Source organism: Vicia villosa, unplaced genomic scaffold (assembly GCF_029867415.1).
Source record: "Vicia villosa cultivar HV-30 ecotype Madison, WI unplaced genomic scaffold, Vvil1.0 ctg.000742F_1_1, whole genome shotgun sequence".
Taxonomy (NCBI): Eukaryota; Viridiplantae; Streptophyta; class Magnoliopsida; order Fabales; family Fabaceae; genus Vicia; species Vicia villosa.
In genome coordinates, this window is record NW_026705331.1 from 599,815 (window position 1) to 606,949 (window position 7,135).

The 7,135-nt window shown below is 43.3% G+C and overlaps 1 long non-coding RNA gene across 1 annotated transcript; it reads left to right on the forward strand.

The window, feature by feature from the left end:
• The first annotated feature begins 1,419 nt into the window (after positions 1-1,419).
• LOC131630823 (uncharacterized) lies at positions 1,420-2,092 on the forward strand. The gene is made up of 3 exons (XR_009292506.1): positions 1,420-1,500; positions 1,742-1,797; positions 1,983-2,092. It is a non-coding gene; the product is annotated as an uncharacterized LOC131630823 (long non-coding RNA).
• The last annotated feature ends 5,043 nt before the right edge of the window (positions 2,093-7,135 follow it).

Consider the following 7,135-nt stretch of genomic DNA (forward strand, 5'->3'; position numbering starts at 1 on the left):
AATTTTAATAAAAAAGAATATAACAAAAATTAAAAAGGAAAAAAGAAAGGGGACTAGGGCTTTAATTGCTGCGCCGTTTCAGATTCACTCAGACTCTCTTCTTCCCTTTCATTTCTCTCGTTCTAACCTCGCTCTCGTCGGAAATCGCTCCGCCGCGTCGGAGACGGCGGAGCTCCCCTAACATGAAATTGGATACATCAACATGCTCCTTTCCGATCCCTCTCTTCAGAACTCGACCTACTTCCTTCAAATTCAAGTCCATTCTTCCCCAATCTAAAACCCTAAAACACCTTGAAACTGAAATTGAAGGGTAACGAAGCTAAACTTCGCACTGCCGCTATGGGGGGAGCGTTCAACACACAAAGAAAAGCAAGATAGCATGACAAAAATGCCAGAAGATGAAGGAGAGTGATGATGCAACGACTTACCTACCGGAGATACTCCGTCGGCGCTTCGACGGCGGCGTGTTGGCGAAGTAAACGCGACGTAATACTTCAATCCAGGTAATCCTTCTTGTTCACTCCTTCTTCCTCTTCTTCTGAGTGTGCGTTTCTTCCTCTTCTTCTTCTATTGCCTCTGAAATTTCTATGTGTTCTCGCGGAGATTTGAGCTTGAGATTCTGAGAGTAGGATTGAGGACGGTTATGATTAATTGAGAGAGTGAGGTTTATCTCAACTACTTAGAGCTTAAGAGGTTGAAGCTCTAAGAGTCATGGTGGATAGCGTGTGGTAGAGGTTGAGAGAGGTGAAGTTGCAGAGAGAGAGTTCTGAATTGAGAGTGAAATGGTGAAAATGGCGTGTGAAGGTGGATCCGAGTGAAAGTGAAGATGTTCTGTTATATAGAAGTTGAGATGATGAGAAATTAGTTAGAGATTGAGAAGTTTCAGTTAGAGGAGAATGATTGGTAGCCCTAGGATTGAAATCAGTTAGGAGAATTGGAGGGGGAGGATTGAGCGTTTGAATTCAGTTATAAGCTACTTGAGAGTTAGTTCTGAGGTGGTTACATTCTGTTATGGGTGGTTATAGGTAGTTGTAGGTTTGTTATTATTATGTTAGAAGGTTGGTTAGAGACACTGGGTTGTTAGTTATATACTTGGTTTTGACAGTTGTGAGGATTGGAAGGCAGTTAGTATGCTGATTTTTGTTGCTGCTATTTTGAATTGTGTATGGATGCGTAGCTGTGTAGCAAAATTCAAATAAATCTGTTAAAAGTTATTTACAATGCTACTGAACTCTGTAGTGAACTGTCTTGATGGTGTGAATGTATGTGCTTTAGATGATGTAAACTGAAGTGAACTGGAGCTGTCATGAGGCTAAGTGTCGGTTATGTTTAGAAACTTCCGAACTGATACGCTCTCTCTTATGTAGGGACTGTTCTGACAAAGTCAACTGATTCAGGATTAGTTTGAGATTGATACAATGCTGGATCTGATGGTATACTAGCCGATCGGGAAGCGCGTCTGACTGTAATTTCTTCAAGCGGAACAGAGGTACTGAACTGGTATGGACTTAAATGTCTTCTTGGAACTGTCTTGGTTATTTGATGTGTGTATTGATGCAGAATTTGTATTAGCCTTGGATGAATGTGAATCAATTGAATGTTGTGTACATACTGATGTGAATGCAAGACTTAATCGAAATTATGAATGTTTGACGCAGGGCTGTTTTGGTTTGACTGAACATTGTGCATTTTTTACTGTTACGGAGTGTTGATTTGATGGCTTTTTCTGTTTGAACTACAGATGTTTCATGGATGAAGCTGGGCTGCTCATGGCTGTATGATTTTGTATCAAATGAGGTGCAGATTATGTTGTTAGGTTATGCAGGCTTTGGTTTAAACTGGCTCAAAAACAATGAACTGTTAGTTGATTAGCTTAGGATATAGGTTTGGATTTGTTTAGTTATGAAAGCTGACTTGCATCCTTTTGAAAGGCTTATTTTCTTTTTGGTAGTGAATGTGAAACATTTCTTTTGCTTTTGTAGGTTTTGTGAAAGGTTGGAACACGGCACTGGCGGTATACTTTTAAAGAATGATCGCGATCACAAGGCTTGAAGATGGAAAATCAAAGTAGGAAGTGGATCTAGAATAGGATTAGGATACCTTTTTTTTGTGAGATTCTTTTGTAATTTTGTAATGAGACTTGTAATGTAATTTAGATTCTGATTCTTGCAGGTGCAAAGACTTGGTTTTCCAAATTGATTTGAATTGTATTTTTCCTTCCAAATGCTCTTGAATCTTCATATATTTCTTTCAATTCAATATGGGCTTTGATGAACTTCACATTCTTCTTGAATATAGCACTGTTTCCTCTTGTGTAGCACACTTCTATTGTAATGAACTTGCAATTAAATGATTGACTTTATGTTTTAGACTATTTGAATATCCTTTCTTCAAACCTGTTCGATTTGTACCAACACTTGTAACACCGATTAACTAATGAACGGATTACAAACCAGTGTGCATCAAGAAAGAATACGAATATAGCCAATCTTCGATAAGTTTGGTGGATCATTTGACCACGAGAGTCATAGGATAATAAGAGAATCATTCTTCAATTCCACCCTACTTCAAACAATGACTTGCGCTTTGAGGATTTGGGGATCCATGATCAGATGAATGACCGAGACCCAAAAAATAAACCGGTTGATCAGATGCAGTATATTGTGAAAATTCCATGTGTCAAGTCTTGGCCACTTAGCAAGCATGACCATAAGGAGATACAAACCGTTGAGGAGAATCCAATCAATAATAAAAGTCAACCCCAATTGCAATATCCTCAAGCATACAAATAGAATCCCCACTTTTCCAAGGTCCCTGATCCAATGCAAAGTTATTGATTAATGAATGCATGAATTATGTTAATGACCTAATGGAGGTATGCATGTGACTGAGAAACTTAAGCCAGTTAGAAAGTTAAAGGGGTAGGACAAATTTGGGGTATGACAGCGTATTCTGGGTACAACCAAATACCCATGTCTAAAACGGACAAAAAATATACAGCCTTCATGACCGAATTGGGCAACTATTACTACAACGTAATGCCCTTCGGCCTAAAGAACGCTGGAGCGACGTACCAACGAATGATGAACAAAGTGTTCCGGACATAAATTGGCGATATGCTCGAAGTATACATGGACGACATGATCGTAAAATTCCACGAGGAAACCGATCACACACTCCATCTCAAAAAAGTCTTCGAACAGGCCCGAAAGTGCAAAATGAGATTTAACGCCGAAAAATGCACGTTCAGAGTCCGAGTTGGTAAATTCCTCGGTTTCTACTTAACAGAAAAAGGGCTTGAAGCAAACCCAGACAAATGTAGGGCTTTCTTAGCCACGTCGCTATCCAGATTCGTAACCAAGTCTGCCAAACACGCTCTCCCCCTCTTTAATTTTCTACGGAAGGAGGCCGCGTTCGAATGGACGGACGAATGCGAGCACGCCTTCGCCCATCTCAAACGAGCCCTCTCGTGCCCGCCTGTCCTCTCGAGACCCGACGATTGGGAAACCCTATACCTATACCTAGTCGTTGCCTCCGAAGCGGTCAGCGCCGTCCTTATTCGAGAAACTCCAGAATGACAGAAGCCCATCTATTTCACGAGCAAAGCTCTCCAAGGCTCCGAGGTCAGATGCCAGCAGATCAAAAAAGTTTCCTTGGCGATAATCAACACGGCCAAGAGATTAAGACACTACTTCTTAGCGCACACTGTAGTCGTGCGCACTGAGCAACCCATAAAACGGTTGCTCGGTTGCCCCGATATAGCCGGAAGAATGTTCCGCTGGTCGCTAGAGCTTTCAGAATTCGACATAAGGTACGAGGGGAGGAAAGAGCTAAAAGCACAAGTTCTGGCAAACTTCGTGACCGAGATGGCTTTCCCCGAGACATCAACTTGTGATGCTAAAAAGTGGACCTTATACGCGGACGGAGCATCGAGCCCGTTCAGAAGCGGAGCCGAAATCATCTTAGAAAACAGAGAGGGAACCCCTGATAGAGGTATCACTCTCCCTATCATTTCCCACCTCCAACAACCAGGCGGAGTACGAAGCACTTCTCGCTGGATTGCGCCTCGCCGACGACGTCGAGGCCGAGGAGATCAAAGTATTCACCGACTCCCAGCTGGTAGCATCCCACATCTTGGGTGAATATCAAGTCAAGAATGACCACCTCATTGAATACCTAAGCCTCGTACGCGAAAGGATGGTCCGGTTCAAAAAGGCCAAGGTTAGACATATTCCACGGGAGCACAATGCCCGGGCAGGTATTCTGTCAAAATTGGCCAGCACAAGAAAGAAGGGCGGCAACAGGTCCATAATCCAGGAAATCTTACCCAGACCTAGCACTGAGGCTCCGGTTGGAATAATACACGTTGTCGCTACCGCGAAAATTAACAGAGTCGCCACTAACATATTTATCCTGAAAAGGAAGGGAATGCCAGCAAACCACAAAACAAAACAACGGTCTCACGACCAGAGAAAAAGGGTAAGGGAGTCGGTTACGCAAGGGGAAGGTGCTAGCACCCCTCGCGCCCATCGTACTCGATGGTATCCACGCTAGTGTCTAAATCTATGGGTGTGTAACAAATCTACGCTAATCTGGACTAAAATGAATGCAGAATGTAGGGAAAAGAAAGGATTATGCTCGCACGGGCCCTACCCCGCTGCCTACGAACAAGAACAGCGGTAACCCACGAACGAGAACAGCGGTAACCCACGAACAAGAACAGCGGTCACCAACAATGTACCTGTTATATAATCATTGATTCCCGCCCCACTCACGGGTAAAATCTAGGCCAAGGTAAGGTCATGAAACGCAGTATACGGTCAGCCCGAAGGTAAGCATCATCACAGCGCGTAAGCGGGTGACGATAATACCTCCGTTTGAAACCACTACTCTGCTCGTGCTCACATAATCCATCCCGAGACGTACACCTCGAGACAAACCATGCTCTCACTCTATCCTAGGGTTCCTATGGTTCACACATAGCCTGGGTATTGGGCCTTTTACCTCTTGAAACACCCACCCAACAGACAGAGATCCAGCCAGTCCAGAATATGATGCAGAAAAGTAAAAGCGCACATAGAATGCAATGCAAACATGTAAATATGCAAAGCAATAAAAGCACCCAAAGATAAACACACAAGCGCTAGGATCGACTCGCTAGGTCCGGACCAGCAACAGGTCAAGACGTCCCCAGCAGAGTCGCCAGCTGTCGCTACCCGCGAAAATTAACAGAGTCGCCACTAACATATTTATCCTGAAAAGGAAGGGAATGCCAGCAAACCACAAAACAAAACAACGGTCTCACGACCAGAGAAAAAGGGTAAGGGAGTCGGTTACGCAAGGGGAAGGTGCTAGCACCCCTCGCGCCCATCGTACTCGATGGTATCCACGCTAGTGTCTAAATCTATGGGTGTGTAACAAATCTACGCTAATCTGGACTAAAATGAATGCAGAATGTAGGGAAAAGAAAGGATTATGCTCGCACGGGCCCTACCCCGCTGCCTACGTATCTGTTTTGCAGAATCAGAGCTACCGTAGCTCGGCTAACTAATTTCTGTTTGTTTTGTATTTTTTAGGTGAACAAGTTACATTCACACTCCGCTGCTCGACCTTTGGAGACTTATGCCTGGGAATGGAGAGGAAATAACAAGTTCTTAAAAAAAGAAAATCAAAGAGTGTAGTTTGTGTTTTAAACAATGCATGAGGAAGACCTAAGCTAAGGGGGAAAGCTTGCTACCTAATGTTATCATACAAAGGGTACAAGTCTAAACTAAACTAAACAACCTACGGGGGAAAAGCGAATGCAAACAATATAGCACACAAACGAGCATCCACTCGTGAAGCAAACAAACCAAAGGCACTGGCCAAGTGGTAGAAAGGCGGTCCCGCCATAGCCAAGGGGAGCAGCTCAACCCAAGTCAACCAAGCATTAGACCTCGCGAAAATGATCGGGCCATAGACAAGAGGGCGGACCCCTCTCAGCAACCAAGCCGTCACGGATCGTAAAGGAAAACGGTGCGTGAGTACACCGAGCATCAACGTCGAGCGACGCGAGCTATAAGAAAGGCGGGGGTCCGATTGCATGAACCCTTTACCTGACATACTCGATAACAAGATCTTTTGCACGTTCGGAAGCAAGCAACGCGAGGCGTGCGCATACCGAACAGACTCGATGAGACTAGGCGGGGGTTGATTACGAACCCTTGACCGCATGCCTTCCACGAGGACTTAACGGAGTGCCATATAGGACTTATTACACCGTGACTCCCTGCCGCAAAGCACAAATGTAAACACACCAACAAAAACAGAGCCTCTTTCGAGGGCTTGGCCAGATGCATGTCTAAGTCCTACTTCTCATGTTAAAGGATGATGCGAGAAAGCGGTAAAAGGGACCAGGAGACAATACCGAACGGATAGCAAATCCGTAGTGAGCTAGCAACGCAAGCAGAACTAAGAAACTTCACGTAATCTAACATCCAGCAAAGCCAGGAGTCCAGCATAAGCGTCAAAGCGATGCGGTGTGAAAATAAATCACAACCGCTATGTGGTGCGTATCAAACACAACCACACAAGCAACCTGCAAGAGAAACACAAGCCAGACGATACAGGAATATACATCTCAATGAATGAGAGATCAGGTGAATCGCATCGGTAATAAGTTCGTGTCCCACAAATAAAGTGGAACACAACACAAGTCAATCGCACCGGAAGCGAACTCGTATCCCACAAGTAAAGTGGAACACGAAGCAAGTCGAATCGCAATCAAAGACTCTCTCGAAGTACCTCGCACATCTCAACACCCAAATCAGTAATAACAAGGAGGCATGCACCCGACATAGAAAATAATAGAAATTAAATTCTAAGTAAATTCTAAAACAAAATCTAAAAAGAGAAAATTGTTTTTATGGCGTTTTATCAAAGAATAAGAACAAAACTATGTAAAAAAGCAATTAAATTCTAACAAGAAAAATACATGTTTTTGATTATCTTTTTTTTTATCAAGCAAAAGCTAACAAAACAATTATTTTTATACTACAATTCAGTCAATTTATCATGTCAAAAAAAAATAAGAAAAGAAACTATATCTAACATCACTCAGGGGGGTTTAAATGTGAAAGTTAGGGTGTAACCAATA